The sequence below is a fragment of the Pteronotus mesoamericanus genome, unplaced genomic scaffold (assembly GCF_021234165.1).
Source record: "Pteronotus mesoamericanus isolate MK-2021 breed Mesoamerican mustached bat unplaced genomic scaffold, CSHL_Meso_final contig_82, whole genome shotgun sequence".
Classification (NCBI taxonomy): Eukaryota; Metazoa; Chordata; class Mammalia; order Chiroptera; family Mormoopidae; genus Pteronotus; species Pteronotus mesoamericanus.
Genome location: NW_026555265.1, coordinates 2,806,581 through 2,831,485, shown reverse-complemented (window position 1 = coordinate 2,831,485; position 24,905 = coordinate 2,806,581). Strand labels below are relative to the sequence as shown.

Sequence of the window (24,905 nt, the reverse complement as noted above, 5' to 3'; positions counted from 1 at the left end):
CCCATTCAACAGCCCTCCCCCACCCCGCCACCCTGTAACGTCGCAGAGGCTGAAGTAGAACACAAGCAAACAGGAGCCTCCTTGGGGTATAGAACACAAAACTCTTAGAGTCCATGACCTGGCTTCCAGGGTTCCCTCTTCCCTGAAGACTCTGTTCTCTTCCCCAGGAGGAAGGAGTCTTTCTCCGCCTCTGCTTTCAGAAGACGCTCTAACATCTGTGAAGTTCTCATGGCATCTGTCCTGGAACTGAATGTGAGATCCAAGGGGAGAGCTGTTACCCACTGCAGTTTTCCTCATGGTGTCCAGTGCAGAGCCCCGGGTGTCCCAGTCCCTAACAGCAGCAATCTGCAGACTGTGTGCAGCCTGGGTGTGTGAAGAACAATCTTTTGGGGAGTGAGAAGAAAGTATTAGAATTTCATTTGTTTTTATTTCTAACTCCCACTAAGAAAAAACTTTATTATTCTTTAATGTATAGATTGGAAAGAGTATGTACATATGAAATAAAAATAAATTTATTGGGAAGAATACTCAACATTTTTTGCTGGTGAAGTTTGATTAAAAAATGTTTAGGACCACTGGCCTATGTCCTGAATTAATGATTGCTCCATGAAGTAACTCCAAAGTGTATGACAATAAATAGGAAAACTTATTGCCAAAGAACAAAATGGGTCATTAATTTATTCATTTATTTTTGCCAACAAACATGCACAAATATTAAATAGTGACTTCTTTATACCAAGCAATGTACTAGGCCCTGTGGATTGTTTTGTTGTTCACAGATAAGTATAATATATGTGGAAAGACTTTGAAGAAGTTTTAATTACACATAATGTAATAACATAATATAAGCAAAGTTATAAGGGAGCATTTTGGGAAATACGAACCCTCATTGCCTCCTGGGGGTGTGGGACATTTGGCAACCACTCTTCTGGAAGATCTCTTGACTAACATGTCAAAGACCTTTAAAAAGTTCATATGTTGATCCAGCAAATCCTCTTCTAAAAATTTATCTAAAGTTCAATTAAGGATATGTGCAAATATTTAGCTACAAGAATGATTATTATAGCATCATTTCTGATATTGAAAAGTAAGAAACAATCCACATTTCCAACAACATGGGATTGCTTGCCTAATATGTGTTATATCCATGCAGCAGAATACAACCCAACCACTAAACAATGGTATATAGATACGTATTTAATTACATTGAAAGCATTTTAAAATTAAATTGGGTTATATAGCATTATCTAGTACATGTAAATAGAAAAAAGTTTCAGGTGGAGTTGTGATAAGACTTTTTTTAACTTTCGTTTTTAAATAGACACACTGTAAAATAAAGTTCTATGAGTTTTAACTATGTATAAGTTTGTGTAACCACAACAACAATCAGGACAGACAGTTCTATCACTTCTGAAAAAATAACCCTTGTGCTACTGTTTGTAGTTAAATCCAAATTCCTGGCAATCAACTAATGCATATCTCTGTTGCCATAATTTGGCCCTTTCCAGAATGTCATATAAATGAGATAATACAGTTTGTACAATAACTTAAAAACTGACTTTTTTTTTCACTTAATGTAATGCCATTGAGATATGGCACAAACAGTACCCTTTTTATTGCTGAATAGTATTCTATTGTATGGCTGTTCCACCGTTGTTTATCTATTCACCCGTTGAAGAACATTGGTTTGTTTCCATGTTGAGGGACCCAATGAATAGAGTTGTTATAAACATCTGTGTACAGATTTTCCTGTAATACTATGTTTTTTTGGCTCATGTGGTAAGTTTATGTTTTACTTTTTGGGACTCTAACAAACTGTTTTGTGGTGTTTTATCCTTGCACACTCTGACCGGCAATGTAGAGTACCGCTCGCTCTGTACTCTTGCTAACACTTGACATTGGCATGTATTTTTTTTCTATCTTAGCCATTCTAATAGGTATATAGTAGTGGTATCTCATTCTAGTTTTCATTTTTATTTCCTACTGGCTAATGATGTTGAATGTTTCTTTATGTGCTTATTTGTCATTTACATATCCTCTATGATAAAGTATCTATGTAAGTCTCGTTCATTTTGAAAAGCTGGAATGTGTATTTTCTTATGGTTAAGTTTTGAAAGTTCCTTATATATTCTGAATACAAGCCCTTTGTCAGATATGTGAAGATATGTAATTTGCATCTATATTCTCCAAGTCTTTACCTTGTCTTTTCATTCTCTTAATAGCATCTTTCATAGATAAAAGTTTTTAGTTTGTATAAAGTCTAATCAATTTATCAATTTTTTCTTTTATGGATGGTGTTTTTAGTGTCATGACTGAGAAGTCCTTGCAGAAACCTAGGTTATGAAAATATTTCCCTATTTCACTTCTGAAAGTCTTATAACTTTGTATTTTATATTTATATCTTTGGTTCATTTTAAGTAAATTGTTTTCTATAAGGTGTATAATTTAGGTTGAAGTTGTCCATATATTTGCATATAGATATTCAATCATTTCAACATAATTTTTTGAAAATAAATTAAATTTCATTTGAGTTTTTATTAAAAAAATCAATTGGCCATATATATATGTGAGTCTACTTATAGATTATATTCAGTTCTAATGGTCTCTGTGTTTCCTCTTTTGCCTGCACCACACTGGATACTTTATAATGGGACTGAAAATATAGAGGTATAGGATAAATCCTTCAACTTTATTCTCCTTTTTCAAGTTTGTTTTGCTTATTCTATTTTTTTATCTTTCCATGTAAATGTTAGAATCATCTTCTTTATAGCTCCCCCCCAAAAAAGTGCCTTGATGGGATTTTGACTGGAATTTTATTATTCCTATATGTAAGTTCATAAAGAACTGACATCTTAACTATATTTAGTCTTCCAATACATGAGCATGGTATATATCTTTATTTGCACTAAGTTTTTAATAAGTTTTTATGGTTACATTATGATTGATTTCTTTTTGCTTATTTGTTTACTTTGAAAGTGTCATACTTTTAAGATTTATTGTTATCTTTAATTTTAAAACAGAAAAGACCTTTCAGCAGGCAGTGGGCAGAGCAGATCAAGAGAGTGAAACTGGAGATTAAAGATGGCCATCGTGGTGAACTGGGGGCAGACCCAACTACCAGTGGGTGAGGAATTCCAGTAGAAAGACATGGCATCTGGAGAGTGTGGTGAGAAGTGGCAATTGCTCAGGATTAGGGAGTTACCAGGCAGAGGTGGCGGTTCTAGCAATAAATCAGCTAGTGATGAGTAATTCCTCATATACTGGGGTCTAAGCATCATCAGAAAGCAAGGTCCTAGTTACTGGGATTCATGAGGGGGACATCCAGTCTCTAATGGGAATGGAAGTAGTTAGTAAGAGTCCTGGGATGGATAGCAAGTACTCCAGATACTAATATTGACGTGTACACAGGGATCTGTGGGAGAAAAACAAAGTGTGATTCAAATATGCATACAGCATTACCGTGTGAAGATTAGCCAGGTACGCTAATTCCAAGTGTTTTGAGAATCCGGACTAAGGTCCTTGAAATTCTACCTGACTAAGTCCTAGATTGGTTTTAGGAATGATACAATGTTGAGCCAGGAGGTGAAATTCAAGTGGCCTCACTGTGAGAAGAGGAGGAATGTTGGGGTAAGTAGCCAGGCAGAGCATTGCTCATTTGTTCACTTACTCACCCAATGTTCATTACATGAAAGGCATTCTTACTGTTATTGCTACAGTCCACGGTAATGCTGGCTACTTGTGGAATGAGCAGATAGTATGCCTACACACGCTCGAACATACCCGCCCATTCACACTTGCATGTGCTCATGTCCACATGCATGGGTGGTTGCACAGGAGGAATGGTGAACATGGGCCAAATGCCAGCTGGGAAACCCATGCTAATACTGAGCCTCAGGCACTGGGAGCCCCATGGATCAGTTCACAAGGTAGCCGCTAACATCAAAGAGTGCCAGGATTGTTCTAGAACTGGGACAGAGGGTAGCTGTAACCCTGAGGTCTTGTGATACCAATAAGGTGATGCATTTCCTTGGGATTTTAAAAAAGTCTAGGTGACATTTAAACAGTTGAGCCTAAGGACACAATGAATTGGCCAAAGAAGGGAAGACGACTTATAAAAAAATATATGAAATAGTTATTGATTTAGATAGCGATATGAGTGAAGTTATGCTTTCTCCGAATAGGACTGGGGATCGGCACCTTCTTTTTAGCATTTAAGAGAAAAAGACAGCCAGTTTCTTGGACTTGAACTTGTTTATTATAAGCCCTTATCATAAACCATCGGTTTCTGTGTATTGATTTCTAGCCAACGATTAACTAGATGTGACCTTAGAGCCTTCATAATAGCTAGGGAACTCATTCAAAGGAGGGAAGCCTACTAATTTATGAACAAAGCAGGTATTTACAGACCCCTTCAGCCTCAGGTGAGTACTTTTCCATCCAGGTGGCATAGGAAGTCACAAAAATAGAGCTCTGATGGGCCCTGAATGTAAGCCTGTGCCGACCACCTGGAAGGGGGAGGAGGTCTAGGCCTGACGGGAGATGGCTCAATGTTAAAATTGTGAGACTAGCCACCTGCTTTGGAGAGTTGAATGCCTATGTCCCCACATAATAGGATTATTGATAATATTGCCATTCACTGATGTATACATTATACTTTATAATTTTTTTACAACTATTATGACAATTTTTTCTGTATGATTCTATTTACATAAAGTTCAAATATAAACTAAACTATATGGATCAGAGATGCATGCCTAAGTGGTAAAACTATACAGCAAGTGAATAAAATGATAATAATAATGTCAGGAAAGCCATGGTTTTGGGGAGGTAGGAAAGCAGGTGTGATTGGGAAGGGACATGTGCAGGCCTCCTGGGATACTGGCCATGTTCTTTTTCTTTGGTTGGGTGGAACTGCACAGAGATTCACTTTGCAATAATGTAAGCTATATGTTTATGATGAACACACCTTGTCCATGCATGGATGTTTTATCTTACATCAAACAAGCAAACAAACAAAAATGAAAAGAAAATCAGTTCCTTGTTTTGTGTCATTCCAACCATGATTTATTGTTAATTGTGGAATTCTAGGCAAGAGATGACTAAAGCTATGCCTTGGTAGTATTTTAAATAAATTGACCTTTCATATCTTTTATTTAAAAAAATAGAAAGTGAAAAAATATATATATTCTAGTCTGAGAGTCCCATGGAAGGGCTGAGGGGCTTGCTCAAGGTCACCAGCTAAAGTCGGTAAGAACTTGATCCCAGGTGTTCTGACTCCAGATTTAATGCTCTTGAGTGATGACACTAATATTCTATTCCCAGCTTTACAAATTCCATAAATCTCCATATTTCAAATGCAGTTGAGTTGGGTACCTTGGCTAGTTGTGGAATTGTCCATTGGTTTTCAAACTTGCTTTAAAAGATGGAGGATATTTGGTTCTGAACTAGTTAAAATGCCAAAGAAAGTTTCACTTAGCGTTGTGAGGTAAGCCAGTCGGAAAGATACACTTGATTTTCTAGTAATAACAGCATCTCGAAAAATTAAAATATTTTACATGTAAGATTCAATTTTATTATAGTATTTTTGTACACCAAATATTTTATTTGTTCATTGCTAAATATTTAGAAAAATTCAGGAGAGACAAAGAAGGAAATAAAAACATCCACAATCTCAGCCTTCAAACACGTTAAATTTTGTTATGTCTTTAATCTATGTTTGTTCATATAAGTGTTTGCAAAACTGGTATCTTAAAATACTGATTTGATTTGAAACTTGCTTTAAAATAATCTTAACAGTATATTTTGAACATTTTTTTGTATTACTAATTCTTCTGTAACATAATTTTTAAGGCTTTGTGTAATATAACATTGAATAAATGAGTGTGTTATGTTTTTTTAAAAAGTCAATTTCCTTTTTTTGAAGATAATATTTTTTAATTTTTTCAAATACATTTGTCTCTGCCTTCCCCCCACCACCATCCCCTCCCCCTCCCACCCTCAATCCTTCCCCTTTGGTTTTGTCAATGAGACCTTGCTACACGTTCCCGACCCTCCCATTCCCTTTAAAAAGTCAATTTCTTTTTTGTTGGCTATTTGTTTTTCCCAATTGCTGCTATTGTAAATAATGTTGCAATAAGCATTTTTCATAAGTAAATCTTTACACACACTCAGTATTATTTCCTTAGAATAAATTCCCAGAAGTGAAGTCATTGGGTCTGGGTCAGAGGGTATACACACTTTAAAGACTTTTGATATATTTGCCAAATTGTCTTTCAGATAGATGGTCTCAACTTATGCTCCCACAGGAATACATAAAAGTGTTTCCCCAAACCCTGCCAATATTAGCTATTCTAATTTGAAATGTAATTAAAAAATACTTTGTTTACTAGTAAGTTTCCATTTTTTATATGTTTTTTTAGCCCTCATGTTGATTTGATTGCTTTAGTCCTTTGAGTAAAATTGTATGTTAGCTCTTTTATAGGAGTCCTGATGATCAAGCATAAATTACAGGACTGAGATACCTCACATGTATGTACACATTTAAAAATTTCCACTTAAAGCACGAAGGGAATCAATTGTTAAGGAAAAGGAGAACTGAATCACTTATTTACCTAACTAATGCCCCCATTAAGCGTTCTAAGCACATTCACATATTGTTAAATACCTAAGGATCATTCACAGAAATGGGAAGTCAAACAAGCCCAGGGTATCAATTTGCCAAATTCAACAAACTCCTTGGCAATGTGCTTACAAGACCCTATGGGGGACAGCAATCACGAATAGGTTAGACAGCCCATTAGCTTATGAAAAGAGTTGTCGATGCAATCATAATCTGTTTGCCTGCATTTCACTGACATTTTTTTCTGAGCTTATTGTGATAGAAAGCTATTTCCCACATTCCTACACAGGCACTCAGCAGAGAAATGGATAGGTTAAATCCTAATAAAACAAATATTGCTATGATGCAAATCTTTCTTTAACTGAAAGAATGTTGGGCCCCTGGTGGAATTCCATTTATTTGAAATATTTTTTGATATAAAATCCAAACACAACAAAATAATTGGGACAATGCATTGGCTTACATTCTAGAGGGATTTGACTTATTAGCAATAGCTTGATTAACAAGATTTCTGGAAAGAAATCTTTGATTAAAGCATCAGCCTGGGGGAAGCAATTTGGGAGAAGTATGGACTTATCCTTTGTCATTTCAGAATTCTAGATGGTAGCACTAAGGTCAATGGATGAAGTAACACAAGATCTGATTATAAATACAATATGGAATAAATTTCTCACAATCAGAGTTGTGTCAGGAATGGCTGCTTTTTGAGGCAGAAAATGCATTTTTTCCTCTAAGGTTCTGCCCCACTCAGTGGAGGAGTGGTCAAGCATGTTGAAGAGGTGTTTCCTTAATGTGGGGCCCAGGGTCTGGGTTGTAGGAGAGAATCACATGGACATAGCTGGGGTGGGTTGCTCTGCCAATGACTATTTACTAGGCAACAAGAAACATGAGAAATTCCAAGTTAATGTTTTTCAAGTAGTTTGTTATTTTGAAAGTATATTAATCAAATACAAATTGCAAGGATGAAGGCCATCATCAGATCTGTTAAGCCAAAATGTTAGGTAATTAGCAGCTCCCAACCTTTTTTGCACCAGGGACTGGTTTCATGGAAGAAAATTTTTCCACAGACTGGAGTGAGTTGGGCAGGGGGGGAAGGGGGACTAGGAAGTGGAGTACAGGTGGTAATGTGAACAGCGTCCATGGTTTGGGGGGAGAGGTTAGGGACCCCTGGGTTAGAGGATTTCCCCCAACTCTCAAAAGCATGTATTTCTGTCTCATAGAAGCTTCATTGAGGGCCAGATGGTTCTCCAAGGCAGCTCTTTCTCACTCAGTCACTTAAGGATTGTCTACTTTAATTACACACCCATCTCAATCTCAATATATGACTTCTAGAGTCTGTTGGAAGGAAAGAGAATATGGAAGACTCACACTTTCCTATGCTTCTACTTACGTCACTTCTACATATTACCCATTGTTCAGAGCTAGTCACATGGTCCATTTTAGCTGCAAAGGAGAGTGGGAAATACAGCATTTCCTTGTCCTTAGGAAGAAGTAAGTGAAATATATCTTGGGAACCTATAGCATTATCTTTTGCTAAGGTATTGATGAGTTTTCTTTACTTTTATATTCTACCTTGAAAAATATGTGAAATTTGTTCCATCATAAAATAAACTGTATGTGACTGATGTCTTACCACATTAACAAATGATTTCATGTAGTTTTAGCAGTTATTTTACTTTCTTCACAGTTGCAAAAAAAGTTTGTCTTGTTGAGAAATTGGGGATAGGTATTCCCCATGTGCATGCATACCCTCTCTCTTGATGCTGTATTTATTTGGAGTAGGATTATCAAAGATGGTTTCTGAGCCTCTAGTATATAGTTCTAACATTTGTTGTACTTTAAGCTCTGGAGTCCTTGGTGCTGGGCCTCCTATACATTCACTGTTGAACAAAAGGAATATATTAGTTTTCTAGGGCTGTCGTATCAAAGCACTACAAACTAAGTAGCTTAAGCAGCAGAAATTTGTTGTCTCATAGTTGTGGAGGTTAGAAATCCAAGACTAAAGTGTTCCTTTGGAAGGGTATGGGGAAGAGGGAGTTGCATATCTCTCTTTTAGCTTTTGGTGATTTGCTGGTAGTCTTTGGTGTTCAATGGCTTGAAGAAGCATCTGCCTGATCTCTGTCTTCATCTTCACATAGAGTTGTGCTTGTTTGTGTGTCTTTCTCAGTGTCCAAACTTCTCCTTTCCTATAAGGACACCAGTCATATTGAATTAAGGGACACTCTAATGCTCTCATTTTAACTTGATGACCTCTGAAAAGACCCTTTCCAAATAAGGTCACATTTTGAGGCAGGAGACCTGAGTTGAGACCCACTTTTCTTTTTTGAGTCTTTGTGCTTTAATCTGTAAGAAGAGGGGGAGTGGGCTAATGAATTTTGAAGTTCTAACCTGCTCTGAGCCTCTGTTATTCCTTTGACAACACAGTAAGATATAAAGGCATCATGATGTAAACATTCACGACTAGATGGGTCTATGTGTCTTTCTGGGTCCCTAAACTCTTACTACAGCACGACTTAGGTACAGGGAAAAGGGGCCGCATATTGTGGTTTACGTGCTGAGGGTCTCATCCTGGCAGACAGGCTTGAATGCAGGTTTTCTCTCTATCTCTCTCCCACACATATACATATATGGATACAGCTTTGTTTCTGGCTAGGGGAGGGAGATACTTTTAATAGCAGAGTTCTTTATCTCCTCTTTTTGTTTTCCTGGAAAAAGATGAAATCATCCATTTATTCTGGACCAATTACAAGCACTAGAAAGCACAGGAGGAACAGAGAGCTTGATCACAAATAAATATATGCTGGGGGCGGAGGGTATGGAGGAAACTGTTATTGATTGGCCTTGTAAAATCTGCTGCTGAATCAATAGCAATTTCTGGAAATGCCAGACATTTATTTTGTGTGGCTTGAGCAGCGGAGATAATAATAAGCGTACTTATGAAGTGGGTCTCTTGACACTATTTTCTTGAGCCCCTTATAATAACATACATACATACTGAGTATGATAGGTGTACAAGCCACAGTGAAAAGACTTCAGAATTAAACCCCAGGCTGAGTTGCCTACCACCAACCTCTCTTCTGAGTTGGACAGAGCATTCGAATAATTCTCTATCAGAGAAACAGAGATAACCCATCTACATGAAGAGATGGAAGAGGTATCCATATCAACTATGGGGAAGTAGGCCTGGGCTTGTTCTGATGTTCAAGGAAGAAAATCAGATGCTGAAACTGTGGGTTCCTGCCCAGCTATTCTGAATTACTGGACCTGCTGTCTCACCTGTACTTCCTGCAGCCTCTCTCAGAGCTGTGTTCATTGTTTCTTTCTAACAATAAGCAGCTTATCTTATATGGGTTCTTCCTCATCCCCACCCTTCATCCTTGGTTAGTCCCTTCTTATTCCTTGTGCAAGGGCACTTGATAATCTTACCAGGGCTGTTAGGCCTGAGCAAAGACGCAGGAGTGTTTCAGGAATATGGAAGTTGCTCACTGTGCTTCAGCATAGTAAAAACAGCCATCAGGTACTGAGTACCTATTATGTGCTGTGTACTTTACATTCACACCTTATTTATTTTTCACAAAACCTTTGAGTTATTATTATTCTTTAAACAAATTTTTTTTGGTAAAAAACTGAAGCTCATTAAGCTAAATGAGTTACCCAAGATTGTCAAACTATTACGAGTGAGCTAGATTTGAATACAGATTTAATTCTAGATTCTATATTCTTTCTATTCTGTTTTTGTCAGCTTTGTGTGTAACTAGAATGGTGGGAGGTAAAGTTGTAATACGCAGAGGGCCTGTATGCCTGCTGAAATAGGTTGATGCAGAGAAAGACATAGGTTGGGAGGCCATATAAAAAGATATAGCAGCACATAGGGGTGGGAGGCACAGAGGCTCAGACTAGGAGGGGAACAATGGTATCACCAACAGGGGATTATTGACAGTCACAAGAGTAGAGAATGTTTCTCCTTCTCCCCAGTTTGTTTCATCTCTATCTCTGCCTCTCTCCCTAGCCACCTCACCTTCTCCTATTTTGAGATAGTAGGAGGATTCCCTGGAGAATGTTTATTCCCAGCTTGGGCCTCAAAGTCAATCTCAATGATACTGTTGGATACAGATGCCTGCTGAGCTTGGAATCACTTTAGCATTCTGCTTCCTTAATACATCTCCATTTAGGATGGTGCTGCTAAGGAGTATTTGAATGACTAATTTAGATGGCAGGAGAAGGTGAGAAGGTGTTCTTTCTGTAAATTGGTAAATTTCCGGAACCCAGGCTGTGTCCCATCCCTTCATAATAAACCTGTGGTTTTGTGAGACAGTCTTTATGGCTCTGAAAGCCACAGGATGTTTTTCCCTTGAGATCTGGCTTAGTGCTGAGAGTGACTCTTTCCCTCCAACTACTCAAAGAACCAGCTGTCTTCAGAGGCCAAGTCAATTCCTGTTTCAAGAGCAGGACCTGGAAAAATAGCTTCCTAAATACCAAAGAAAGGCGGTCAAGGGACTTCTTGGATGGAATATTACGTGCGGGACCCTGTGAGTTAATTCTTCAGATGTCCTTTGTGCACATATTTTGTGCCATACCCAGTGCCAGGGCCCAGGAATAATGCCAAGAGTAATTATACAGGGTTTAATCCCTCAGAAAGCCTATAGTGTAGTTGGGCCATAAGTTCATGTTCACAAGTACCCTCTACACAAGGCAGTATCCAGTACACACAACAGAACTGCCACAGAAAATGTAGTCCAGGTGAATTTAAAGGGAAACAAGAAAGACAGCTTGCAGTTTTGGAGTGGCCCTTGAATGAAAAATAAAACTTTTGAAACTTTGGGATATTCAGGTACAGAAAATGAAAATAGCAACGTGAGGCAGTGAGAAAGCACTGAGTATGCAAGGAATCCCAAAGATGAATCCAATTCACCGCGATTCCAATTCACTGAGCTTCACTGAGACTGTTGAAGGGGGAAGAAAGAGATTGAAGAGGTGGGTTAGAGTTAGAGAAAACCTTAAACACCAGGTCAATGTGAAAACTCTACACACAAAAGTTTGACACCTGAATGAAATAAACCAACTCCTTAAAAAACTACCACAACCTACCCAATATGATATAGATAATTTGAATGGCCCTAAAATTACTAAGAAAATTGCATTCACAGTTTTTAAAAATTTTAGAAAGGAAATCTTCAGTCCCAGATGGCTTCACTGAAGAAAACTCTCAGACACTTAAGGAAGAGTTAACACCAATTTTACATATCTAGAAAATAGAAGAGGGAACAATACCCACTTCATTTTATGAAGATAGCATTATCTTGATAATAAAACCAAAAAAAGTACAAATAGGGAACACTAGAAATGAGACTAACATCTCTCATGAATATAGAGGCAAAATCTTTTTTTAAAAAATAGGATGGAACAAACTAGAACAAAACATATAATAGGATTCAGTAATTATGAAAAGAATTATGCACCATGGTCAAGTAGGATTTATTCCAGAGATGCAAGGCTGGTTCAATAATAAAAAATTAGTTAATGTTAATTCACCATATTCAATGCCTAAAGAAGGAAAACTACATAACTGCATCAGTCAATGCAGAAAAGGCACTTGACAAAATTCAACACTCATTCATGATGAAAGAGCTCAGAAATCTCGGATAACAGAAAAATGTCTACAAAACCCTGTATCTACTATTATACCTAAGGGTGAAAGATCAAATCCTTTCCCCGTTAGATCAAGAATGAGGCAAGTATGTTTACTCTCAACTCTTTTATTATTATTGTTGGAATGTCTAGTCAATACTGTAAGTCAAGAAAAGGAACTAGAAAGAATAAAAATCAGAAATTAAGAAATAAAATTGCCCTTATTTATAAATAATGATTATCTACATAGAAAATTGCAAGAAATCTAAAAACAAAACAAACAAAACCCCTCTGCTCTGGCTGGGTAGCTCAGTTGGTTAGAGCATCATCCCCACACATCAAGGTTGTGGGTTCAATCCCCAGTCAGGGCACATACAAGAAACAACCAATGAATCTATAAATAAGTGGAATATCAAATCGATGTTCCTCTCTCTTGCAAACCAATAAATAAAATTTAAAAATAAGGTAATTTAAAAAAAAATGCCTCTTAGAACTAATAAGTGAGTTCAGCAATGTTGCAGGATACAAAATAAACACAAAAAATTACTGTATTTCTATATACTATCAATGGACACATACACATTAAAATAAAAAAATCACTTATTGCTCAAAAATGTAAATGCTTAAATGTAAATGTAACAAAAACATGTGCAGGACTTGTATACTAAAAAATGTAAAATGCTAAAGAAAGACATTGAAAGAAAGCTAAATAAATGGAGGAGACATACCATTTCTGTTCATTGATTGACAGACTCAGCATAGTTTTATTAGTTTCCCATTTCTGCTGTTAAAAAAATCACACAAACTTAGTGGTTTAAACCAATGCAATCAATTTTTTTACAGTTCTGTATTTCTAAAGCCTAATATGGAACCTTAGGGGCTTAAATCCAAGTGTTGTCAGAGCTGGTTCTTTGGAGACTCTGAGGGGAAAATCTATTGGGTTGGCCAAAAAATTCTTTTTCCTCTTCTTTTTTTAAACAAAAGATGGCTCTAGTAGCAATTAGTTGCCTTAACTTAATTCAAAACAATTTTGTTAGATGGTATTGTGACAGCTGTCATATCAGTGTGCATTTAAAAAAATTTTTCAAAATTGGTTAATTTTTATATAGCCATTTTAATATTGAAGGTGGAAGAAAATATGCAACATTTTCAGAATATTATGCTTTATTATTTCAAGAAAGGTAAAAACGCAACTGAAACATAAAAGAAGATTTGTGCAGTATATAGAGAAGCTGCTGTGACTGATCGAACATGTCCAAAGTGGTTTGCAAAGTTTAACACCAGAGAGTTCTCTCTGGACAATGTTCCACAGTAGGGTAGGCCAGTTGAAGTTGATAGCGATTAAATTGAGACATTAATTGAGAACAATCAATGTTATACCATGTGGGAGAGAGCCAGCATACTCAAAATATCGAAATCAATAAAGTTATTGGTGAAAATGAAAAATGTGTCTTTTATTTTATGGAAAAAAACTAAATGGACTTTTGGCCAACCCAATACTTCTTAGCCTTTTCAGCTTCGAGAAGCCACCTGCATTTCTTGATTTATGGCCCCTCCTCTATTTCCAAGTCAGCAGTGTAGTACCTTTCAGTCTCTTTCTGACCTCTGCCTGCATCATCACATGTCCCTTCCTCTGACTCTCACCTTCCTACCTCCTTTGTATAAAGACATTGTCATTACAGTAGGTCCATCTGGATAATTCGCACAAACATTTGCCTGTCCAGGTCTTTACCTTAATCACATTAGTAAAGTCAACTTCTGTCATATAAAGTGACATTTTCACGGTTTCCAAGGATTAGGATGTGGAAATCTTGAGGGTCCATTATTCTGTCTACCACATTAGGAAAGCTGTCAATTTTCTCCAAATTGATATACAGATTTATTACAATTCTTCTCAAAATCACGGGAAGATTTTTTGGTAGGTTTCAACAAGGTAATTCTAAAATTTATATGGAAGGGCAAAGGAACTTGGATAGCTAAAATGATTTAGAAAAAGAAGAATAAAGAGAAACATGTCCAACTGATTTGAAGACATATTATACAGCTACAGTAAGTAAGACTATGTGGTATTTGCAGAGAGATATACACACTGATCAACAGAACAGAACAGAGAGCCCAGAAATGGACGCACACAAATATACCCATCTGTTTTTGAAAAAGATGCAAAAGCAATTTAGTGGAAGAAATGTAGCCTTTCCACAAATTGTGCTGGAGTAATTGGACATGCATAAGCAAAACAAACAAAGAAACAAATAAAGGAACAAACCTCAGCTTAAGTCTTACACTTTATATAAAAATTAACTTAAAATAGATAATGAACTTAAAAGTAAACCATGAAAACTCTACAATTTTTAGGAAAGAAACCCTCTAAGATCTTGAGCTAGGCAAAGAGTTTTTAGACTTTACACTGCATGTATAATCCATAAAGGAAAAAATAAGACTTCATCGCAATTTTTAAAATTTGCTACACAAAAGGTTCAGCAGCTAGCAGGGTAAAAAGACCAACTATTGACTGGGAAGAAAATAGCAAATCGCCTGATAACTAATATATTCAAGATTCTCAAACTCAGCAGTCAAAAAACACTTTGATTTAGTCAACGAAAGATGTGAAGAGACATCCTATCAAAGAGTATGTACAGGTGGCAAGTAAACCCATGGAGAGATAGTCAACATCATTAGTGATCAGGAGAATGTTAATTAAAAACACATTAGTTATCACTATACACCTATCAGAATGGCTAAAATGACAAAAAAAAGTGACAACACAAAGTGCTAGCAAGTATGCAGAAAAACTAATACACTAATACATACCTAACTGGTAGGAAAGTAAGATGATATACAATCTCTCTAGAAAATATTTTGGCAGTGTCCTTAAAAGAAAAGTAAAGATGCAATGCCATATATCTGAGTAATTGCACTTGTGAGCACTTGTGAGACATATGAACAACCTCAACAACCCCAGTCAAACCAAAAGAAATGAAGATTTATGCTCACACAAAATCCTATATACATTGTTTGTAGCAAACTTGTTCACAATAGCCCCAAACTAGAAACCATTCAAATGTCTTTCAGGGGGTGAATAAACTGTTGGAACATTCATACGTGGAATACCACTCAGTAATTTTTAAAAAAACAAACAAACCTAACTTGATAAACACATGACCTAGATGAAACTCCTGATAACAATTACCCTGATAAGAAAAGCCAAATACAAAAGATTGCATATGGTATAATTCCATTCATATTACATTTAAAATTTTTTCAATTACAAATGACATCCAATATTATTCTATATTAGTTTTAGTTATACAGCATAGTGGTTAGATATTTATGTAACTTAGGAAGTGATATCCCTGAAGATTCTAGTACCTGTCGGGCACCATAGATAGTTATTAAAATATTATTAACTAGTATAATATAAAGTATAATATGTTCTTGAATTGACAAGATTTTAGAAATGGAGAACAGAATGGTGGTTGCCAGGAATTAGGGTGGGGTGGGAAGAAAGTAGGTCTGGTTATAAATGGACAACATGAGAGACCCTTGGGATGATGGAAATATTCTCTATCTTGACTGTATTAATATCAATGTTTTGATTATATATTGTACCATCATTTTACAAGATGTTAACATTGGATAAAGGGTACACAGTCTCTCTCTGTATTATTTCTTACAAGTGCCTATAATTCTACAAGTACCTCAAAATACAAAGTTTAATTAAAAAAATAGTTCAGAGGAGACTCAAACTAAGATGGTGATAGTTTTGGGGGGAAGTGGCGGAGGAAGGCATGAATGAGAGAAACAATATGAAGAGCTATTTTAGCTGTTTTTATTCCCAACCCCTGATCATATTGTCTGGTTTGACTGGGGTTGTTGAGGTTGTTCATATGTCTCTGAGTGACAGAGCATCTCTCGTCCGCTCACACATAATGAAAACAATGGTGAGGGACTTCTCCACCTAGTGTCCACTGTTGACTTGGTGTATGTCCTGTTCTCATCTATGCAAGTGACTTCTGGAGGCAAATCAAAGAGATAGTCATTAAAGGCTTTGAAGGGCTGAACTACCTCTCATTGGTCCCAGTATCCATATTTGGAGAAAACACACAAATAAATTTTCTAAAACTCTCCAAAGCAGTGGGGAAGTTGTAGTGGAGACAGTATGGGCATGAATTGAATACACGCTTACCCGTTAAGCCCATAGGCTTAACAAAGAGAAAGAATAAAAAGTGAAGGAACATTGACTTCCAGAATTAGGGTGACATAGTTATTCTGTTCACTTTCCTTCATATCATGTCCATGTCCACATGGGCACTCGACCTTCTGGGATGAATCAGGGTCAAAACAAGTGTATTATGGACTCCTGAGTTAAGGAGGGAGCTTTTGTAGGGCTGAGCTGAGAGTTTGGATATTCTGTGCCTGGGAAACCTTGGGAGGAGAAGACTCTGGAGGGTTTTATTCTGCCTACAGCCTGTAGCCTGAACGAGAGGAGGCCTGACAGATCCCAGTGGCCCAGCTCACAGGAACCCAGGTGAGGTCTGGTGCCCAGGCCCAGGCTTGCGGTCGTAAGTGGCCCCTCGGCCCGACTTTGCCGCTGCATGGCTGTCTCAGAAAGCTGCCAGGGTGGCTGGCTTGAGGGCTTGGATTCTGGATCCAGATTCCAGATGCAGAAGTGGGTGTTACCAACCTTAAGTGCCTTTACATGCTTCTGCTGTTTTATTTTGCACTTTACCCCTTTGTCTTGTTTTATTTTGGTTTTGTCTTTGTCTGTTTGTTTGGTTTGGTTCTGGTTTTGAGTAAATGAGAGCAGATTCTCTTAAGGCAATTTCAAGTCTTTATAATGGTCTACATGATCTATCCCCAAACTCTACCCCCTACTTTTTCCTCTTTCCCCTATTTCTCCCTCCAGCCCAGCCACTGTACTCTTCCTTGCACATGCAGGAAAACATTACTTCAGAGTTTTGGCATTTGCCACTGCTTCTGCTGACTCCCAGCACCCCATATATCCACGTGGCTTGCTTGCTTATCTTTTCAGGTCTTGATTTAAACTTCACATTTTCAGGGAGGCTATTGCTGAACACTCTACTAAAATTGTATCACACTCACCCCCACCCCCTGCAACTCTTCCAACTATTCTTATACTCTTCTATTTTTTCCGTTCTTCAAAGCACATGTAACCATGTAACTCTCTAACACATGCTGCATTTTACCTTTGTCTCATTTACTGAGTTCCTCAATGAGAATGTAGCCTTTCTGAAGGCAGAGCTCTTTGTTTTGTTCACTATGAAATTTTTCTAGAACAGAGCTTGGCACAGAGTAAGCAGTCAATAAATATCTAACGAATGAATGGAATGAAGGAGTAAATGAAATTCTTTCTGGTACTAAGTAGGATGTGTGTGATATATATATGTATATATATGATATATAATTTTAATATTTTAAATTAAATATACTATTAATTTAATAGTCTTAAAATATACTAGAATAAATATAGCAATATTTATTTGTTTGTTTATGTATTAAAAGCCCATGATCTTGAAATGAACCTTGGACTAGTGTTTGAAGAGTTGGGGTCACTCTGCTTCTCCAAAACAGATCTAACAGAGAAGAAATATTTCATCTCCCTGCCTTGGTATCAGCACTTGTGAAATAGGTATAATATTTCCTGTGTACCTCACAGGATTATCATGAGAATCTAATAAAATATTAGACAGGGATGTGTAAAAACTAAAAGCAAGTCACACATACAATCAAGCCTCTGCAAGGTTAAAACGCTATTATATTAATGTTTAGCTATCATGTAATGAAAGAATTCAGAAAGCGATCTTACTTATCTGAATGATGATAGAAACACCTAATATGACCAGAGTATTCCGTAGGACTTAATCTTCGCAAGATACTGTGAGGTTCTCTGAGAAACTTATCTTTTGAAACCTGAGTGTTATTTGGGAGCTTATCAGGAGTGTTTCATGAGGGAAAAGGAGAGCAGAGCCCAGCCGTGTCATGGAATATTCCTCTCTTTCTTCCATTTCCCCCAAGCCCTGTGCTGTTGCATTTCTTGCTGTGTATTATTGACAGAGGAAATGCTGATTCATGGGTATGAGTTACAGGAAACCTTGTTTCCTGGTGAAGAAACAAGCTGGGGGGTGCTGCCAGCATGCTCCCCTGCCAGTTTCTGCCACATGCCCTTCTCCCGGGCCTACACCCAGGCTGACTGAGAAAGGGTAGGGCCAATGTGGGCTTAACCAATGAGGTCACTTTTCCTTGGAACTGAATTAGGCACAGGCTCCTCACTCTGCCTTTCTAGGCCCTTCAGCTGTGACCCTACGATACCTTTCCAGCTCATTTCCCAACACTCCCTTCTTGCACCCTGTGCTGCAGCCACACATGACTACTCCCAGTTCTTTGTGAACACCTTGTATTTTCCAGTCTCTATGCCTTGGCTCATGACGTGCCCTGCCTGGAATGGCCCCTGACCCAGTGTCGGCTCATTGAAATCCTACCCATGCTTCAATTCCGCTCAGCTGCTACCTGCTCTGTGTAGCCTGTATTTCTTCCATTTATTTTTATTCTTTGTAGTAGGAGCATTTTCAAACATGCACAAAAGTAGACAAGAGCTGCTATGTTCCCATCTCCCAGATTCAACAATCAGCTGAGTTCTCTTAAAGAGCACTTAATGCCTCCTTCTTTGAGCTCTCCTAGTAGCTCTTATAATTAAATGGTGAAGGAAGAAGGTGAATCAGTGGATTTAGCATGCTATTTACTCACCTCCCACAATGGGGAAACTGAGGCCCAGGGAAGTGAAGTGAATTGCTGAATGTCAAAGACAGGCAGTGGCAAGCTGAGACCAGACACGTTGAAAGAGCCTCATTGTCTAATTGGAAGGTGTGAATAATATACTCATAACAAGTACATACTACTAGGTCTTGAGTACTATAGGAGTTCAGGTGAAGTGATTAATAAGTGTGTGTTGAATGGATGTTAATCTTCTCTCCAATTGATTAATAAGATGACCTCTTATGCTTGGCACTGAGCAGCTCACTGGTCCTCTCCATTTTATAATCTGATGTCAACATGCTAAAGATATTGGAGATACCTAACTTACATATAGATAAAAGCCATCTAATTAATTATAAAGACCAGGCAGTTAGTGAAAAGTTTAAACTGATAAATATTTTAAAATAAATTTTGTGTTTTGCTACATGAAGGAGAGTACATAATCTGTATCTGAAGATCCTAAATGTTCCTGTGTTAATCTGAACTAGAAAGCAAGAAGAAAAATCAAGGGAGTCTTAAGTTGGGTGGTTTGGAGTACTTATGCATTAGAAAATTTTGGAGGAAGGCATGACAAGGAAGTGTGGAAGGATAATGCAAGAAATAAAAGCCCGGAGGGGAATAATGACAATTTTTTCAGGTTGATCTAGATTTAACTCAAACCTAGATTTTGGAAGTACAGCAAGACGTCATCTAGATGTCCAGTCTGAGGTGCCCTGAATTTACTATATCAAAATAAAAGGAGGGGCCTGGTCATGAATGATGTGGAAAATACAAAGTGTGTGTGGATATAGAATGGAGTTAAAATACAATTTAAGATCCTTTCCTCAAAAAACAAACAAACAAACAAACAAACAAACAAAAACAGTGCCTGATCACTGTATTTCCTTGGTAAGACAATGTGCATGTGGGGAGGAGAGATGCAGGGGGCTCCCATAAGGTGTCTACCAGGCTCTTTGTCCATACTGTCTCATTGGCCCAGTGAGATGTTGGCAGTCACACCGATGCGTAGATCACAAGAAAGATCTGAGGTTCACCAAAGTGATGGGCAGAAAGTGATTTGTAAGCTGTGAAGTTTCTTATTAAGGTCATGACATCTACAATGGCTAGTGGTAGTACTTGGATGTCAGGAGTTGTTGCCCTGAGGGCAAAAGGGGAGAATAAAGAGACAGAGAAGGGTTATTAGAATGATGGGCTCCATTTTACATATTAGTGTGGCCACAACAGAAACCTGGGTGAAGAGTATATAGAGGGGAATTCTGGAACTTTAGCTCCATCCCTGCATTTGTCATTCTGTTGATGTCCCTGTGAAGATGACATTAAAGACATCAAAATGAAAACATGTGGCCTATCTATTTCAGAAGCAGTAAGTCAAGAGGTGGATATATGGAAGGAAGTGGGGTAGTGAGAAAGGTATTTCATTCTGTAGGTAGTCTGCAATTGTGAAGAGAGGAAAATGTGTAGAATTTATTGATCCTATGGGGAGAAAAGAGGATTTAAGACTTCGTGGGCCAAAGGATGGGCTGTGTTCCCATTTGGGCTGTGGGAGTCCTTTGAAATACAGGCAGGAACAAAATACTTCTAAAAGGGGACCCACGATAGGCAAAATTTACAGATAGGATTCCACTATAACAAATGGTGACTTGTCCTCTAAAATCCATGAGAACACATTTCCTTATAAGAAAAAAATATCCCTCCCTTCATCCCACTACACACAGGCTCACCCACCTGTTTAGCTACTTGACGAGTCTTTCTTCAAGGCGACTCAAGGCTAAGTGTGGCTCAGCACTAAGTCAATGTTACAGACTCCAAACATGGGCCTGGTTACAGCCAATCTGAATGAAACACCACCAAGGGGCAGGCCACTTGCTCAGGCCTCTGAGGTACACAGATTGGAATAGGATTTCAGCCTTCAGAATGCTTATACCTCAGCAAACTTGGGTGGTTTAGAGCCTTCACAAAAAAATAAGGAAAAGCAGGGCTTCCTTTTTTGCCTGTAAAGGAGTCAACTTCTCCCACACTCTCTTTGTTACTGGACCACAGTATTTCCAAGCCAGAAGCAGGAGTGGTGTGAAGGGCATAGTCATTTAAGGCCTGGAAGATTTCCATCAGAGAGCTCAGGGGAAGGCCTCAACCCCTGGAGCCTGCATCACCAGGAGGGAGTCCGGCAGGAAGAAAAGATTTTGGCTGGGCTGAGCAGATCTCATTAGTGGTGGGGTTAATCCTGAGGTTAATGTATATTCATTAGACTGTTTTGTTTCCTGGTGTCATGTTTCCATTCCTGAGCTGAGAGTTGTTCTGTAGACTTTGGCATGGATTTAGCTGCCTTCTCACTGTAATGCAAGGCCAGTCTGTGTACATAAGAAAGCTTCTGAGGTCTTCCCTTTAAAGAGCTACACTTGAGTGTTTGGGGCAGATGGTCAGGCCCAGAGAAGGTACAGAAGGAATGAAGGTCTGCACTGGTGTGCCTGTAAATGTTTAACAAGAAACTTTCCAGGGAAAAGAGACCCCTTGTAGAGTTTGCTAATTTCTGTTGTATAAATTGTTCCCCTGTGGCTGATTTCAAGCTACTAACATGATGGTCACTGCGTGGAGGCGGGAAGAGATGCAGAGGGTCAGCTTGTATGAACTGGTAGGAGTTGCTCCAGCACACCACCAGGCAGCCATCAGAACAGACACAGCAGAACTTCCACAGAGAAATAAAGGAATTGGAACTCAGAGATCAGATGAGACCATTAGGCAGGTGTTGGTATGGACAGTGACAGTAGCACAACAGGACGGGCAGGAGGCAACAGGCCAGGTGACAGTCAGCAGCAAGCCAGATATAATAAATGATTGTACAAAGAAAAAGAGCTACTGTTCTCTGAGTAATATTACGTGTCCCACTGCCTGCATTGTTACTCATTTTCACAGCATCTCTGCCAGGGGATTTGTATTCCTATTTTACCGATGAGGAAATGGGGGCCCAGAGGGCTTAATGGCAGGCCATGAAAGAAGTGGTGGATTGAGAATTCAAACCTGGAGTTTGTTTCCACTACACCAGAGGGAAGCTGGGAGAAAGTCCTGTTCCTGGACATGCCAGACAGTCAATGTGGCTGCTGGTAGCCAACTCTAATTCCTGGGAGGGCTGACAGCTTTGTAGGAATGAGGGCAACAGTAGATTATGAAACCAGGAATTCAGTGTCAGGGACAAGATGAGTCACTGGACTTAGTGTGCAAGGTCAGAAAGGATGGATTTGTTGGTGGGTCACAGTAAAGGCCCTCGGCCCTGGAGTGGAGCTGAACATTAAGTTGGGGACTCTGCATGACAACCACTGATGGTACCAATCACCAAGTCCTTTTCTGAACTTCTGAGGAGGGTCCCTATGGAGGGTGACTATGCATATTTCTTTGATATCAATGTGGCACCTATAGTACTTCAAAATTGTAATATAGTCTGTTTTCACAACCATCTTACGAGCTATGTTCTCTTATTCTTCTTATTTTAAGTCTCAGAGAGGGAATATCACCATGCTAATAAATGTCAGAAGGAAGGTTTGAAACTCAGACATTCTTCAGAGCTGCAACTTATGTTATTAGAGCAAACTATCTAAAATGGTCTTTTAGATCCTTTAGATTGAACATTGGTCATTCTATATCATGTTATTTTGATCATCTGAGTACTGGGAGTGTCCTAGAAATAAACAGACCTTGCTGTTCCACTGAGCAGACCCAGTAATCAATCTCAACTGCATTGTGGTGTCCTGTCTATTTTCTCTTATGTGATGTTAGCAGTGACTTTTTCAGAAGCAGAAACGGTGATGAATGTTTGAGATTTTCAAACCTGCAGAAGCGCCTTGGTTTCCCTTCACGTAATGGACACTGGAGTGAGACCTAAAAAGGTCTTGCCCACACTGGTGAGCTACCTGTAGAGAACCAGCATGGTTTCTGGCACATGATGTTGAACAAATAGTGAACAAAGAACTGGTGCTTGTGTAAGATTTCACATTGCGATTACATAATAATCTGGCTCTCCCCTGGCGAGTGTACCACTCACCAATTCAACCTCCTGGCCCAGGATTAAAATTTTGGGTCAGAGCAGATTTTAGCAGAGCAAAAGGTGCTGAAGTGGAAGAGTCAGCATTTGCCCAAATTGTTCCTCCTCTGGCTGAGCCAGGTGACTCCAGGAACATTGCTTACACTTCCGAGGGCCTCTGTTAAGTGGGAGGGCTTCTCCTTTCCAGGTTTCTCTCTAGATAGTTGCAAGGATTTTAATAGCTCAGAGAAAGTAAGTCTTTGTGAGCTGAGCTTACAAAGAAAAAACAAAAAACACTGTTTGAGGTAGGAAACAAAAGGTTTACTCCTGTAGTAAAAAGAGGGAGGCAACATGGTGACTAGCTTGGAGGTCTGGAAAGGTTTACCATTAGTGAGATAATGAATGGGTCAAAGGGGAGAATGACAAAGCACTCCTGACACTTTGCCCAAACCTGGCCCAGTGCCTGAATTTCTGCTAAAGCCACATCCCCGGGACCTCCGCTCTGACTCAGTGCCTTCACCTGCTGCAAAGTGCGATTAGTACCAATGGCCACCATCACAGCTGTGAGCTTCCTGCCCCTGCCTGTCCTCGGGCCTCTCTCAGCCTCATTCCTCTTGTTGCCCTCCCCTTTCCCCTTTCTGGAACAACTGTGTATAATCCCCTCTCCGCTTACTTCCCCCTTCCCCAATACACCCACCTGCCCCTTCTGATTCTGTGCCAGCAGCTGGTCAGTGCACAGTGCCAAATCAAACAGATGTGGATAGTATTGGCTGGCACGTGTTAGCAGGCTCTCTGTCCAGCCTCGACCCCAACCAGGGCTCTCCCTCTGCTGACTGAAGGCTGGAAATTGTCTATGTAGAGAAGTGGTCAAATGTCATTGCTTTTTACTCTCTGTGTTCCCTTCTCTTTCTCCGGGTATTCTCTTTCTTTCTCTCTGTTCAGCGCCTATTTCCCTTCTTTGTTGCTTGTCTTTTTTGTATTGTTTTGTTTTCATTCTTCCTCATTAAAAAAACTTGTGACCCTTTTAAAGGATTACATTGAAAAAGAAGGCAAAAACATGGTCTTTTAAAAAAGGTTTTAAAGTTCAAGTTCTTCCAGATTTATAAAAGACATCACAACAGGCCAAAAATCAGCCAGAAAAAGAATAACAGCTGGTCCCCTTCACCGCAGCACAAGCCCAGGATCTCAAAGATGTCACTTCCTTCCTTCCTTTCTTAGTCAGTGGCACGCAAAATTCACAGTAATTCTCAGAAGTAGGTACCCTTGCAAGCAAGTGTCTCTGATTTTTCTGTACGATTGGCTAATTCTACTCCCTCCCACCTACCTGTCTAAGTGGGGATGACTTGAGAACAACAGCAATTAAGCTCTAGAGCACTGAAATCACATTGAAAATAAAATTAGGAGGTCTAGCATCATGATACAAAGATTGCTCAGCATTTTAAAGTATATATGTTTTTTCTTATAAGAAATACAACAGATTGTATTCTGCATAGCTTCTAGTGGAGAAACAACAGCCTCAACAGAAATTAAAAAGAACAGAAAAAATGTTTAATAATCATACAAAATTTTTCCCTCAAAATAATGGTCTTAAATGCTGATAATGGCTAGCACCTATCTCAAAATTCCACAGACGTTCATGCCTTTTAGATTTGTCAATTGAATAGAAAACACAAGATTACTGAATTAAGCCTTGCCTAGGTTTCCACGTATGACTTGAGAGTGTCAGCATTTAAGAAATATTAAATTATAATAATGTGTTTCTCATTTCACCTGGACTTCCAGGAAGCTTCAAGATGAATCTAATGCTGAACCAAACAATTGTATTAGCTTTTGCCATTTCTCTTGCTTAAGTGTAAATTTCTGATTCTATCT

General features: G+C 38.6%; 1 long non-coding RNA gene across 1 annotated transcript in view; it reads left to right on the top strand.

Moving 5' to 3' along the window:
• The first annotated feature begins 4,367 nt into the window (after window positions 1-4,367).
• Window positions 4,368-24,905, top strand: part of LOC129079872 (uncharacterized) — a 118,617-nt gene continuing 98,079 nt past the window's right edge. The window contains exon 1 of the long non-coding RNA XR_008530113.1: window positions 4,368-4,421. This is a non-coding gene — a long non-coding RNA (uncharacterized LOC129079872). The remainder of the gene's footprint in view (window positions 4,422-24,905) is intronic.